This window comes from Dendroctonus ponderosae, unplaced genomic scaffold, assembly GCF_020466585.1.
Source record: "Dendroctonus ponderosae isolate FM_Combo_2020 unplaced genomic scaffold, Dpon_F_20191213v2 Dpon_F_20191213_1, whole genome shotgun sequence".
NCBI lineage: Eukaryota > Metazoa > Arthropoda > Insecta > Coleoptera > Curculionidae > Dendroctonus > Dendroctonus ponderosae.
Window position 1 is genome coordinate 27,021,311 of NW_026017110.1, and position 583 is coordinate 27,021,893.

Genomic DNA, 583 nt, shown 5'->3' on the forward strand with positions numbered 1-583 from the left:
ATTTGTGCTTTTTTATTAGATATTTGCACTGTATGTTAATTAAGTAATTTCATTTATTGTAGCTTTGATTTTATTGCCGTGCGGTGATTGCAATAATGAAATGTTGTTTAAATATGTGTCAACCGCCACGTTATTTCCCGTTTCCTTTAATCTAGAAACGAAAATTTACATTGTAGGTGTGATTTTTTGAAATAATTATGAACAAGTTTTATCACAGAGGAAGTTTAAAATTTTAGTCAAGGACGTTGAAGGAATGTTCTTACCTGAAAACGTCTTTGCTATAAACCCATTCGAATTTCGAACACGATCAGGAAGTGAAGGATTTTCAAAATAAGTGCTTATTAATGATATGCTTTATTTACTACTTTTTAATATAATACAGTTACACAAATCTACAATGCCTCTCATTCCATGTTAGAATAATGTAATTAATTGCTATGAAACCAGTGACTACAATAACTGAACTGATAGCAAATTAAAAAATTATCTAGTGAGATTTATAGAAAAATAATTCAACATACATAAATCGCTGACAAAATCACCCTACTGAATCGCATAAGAACAAAAAGGAGTCAATTGTTTC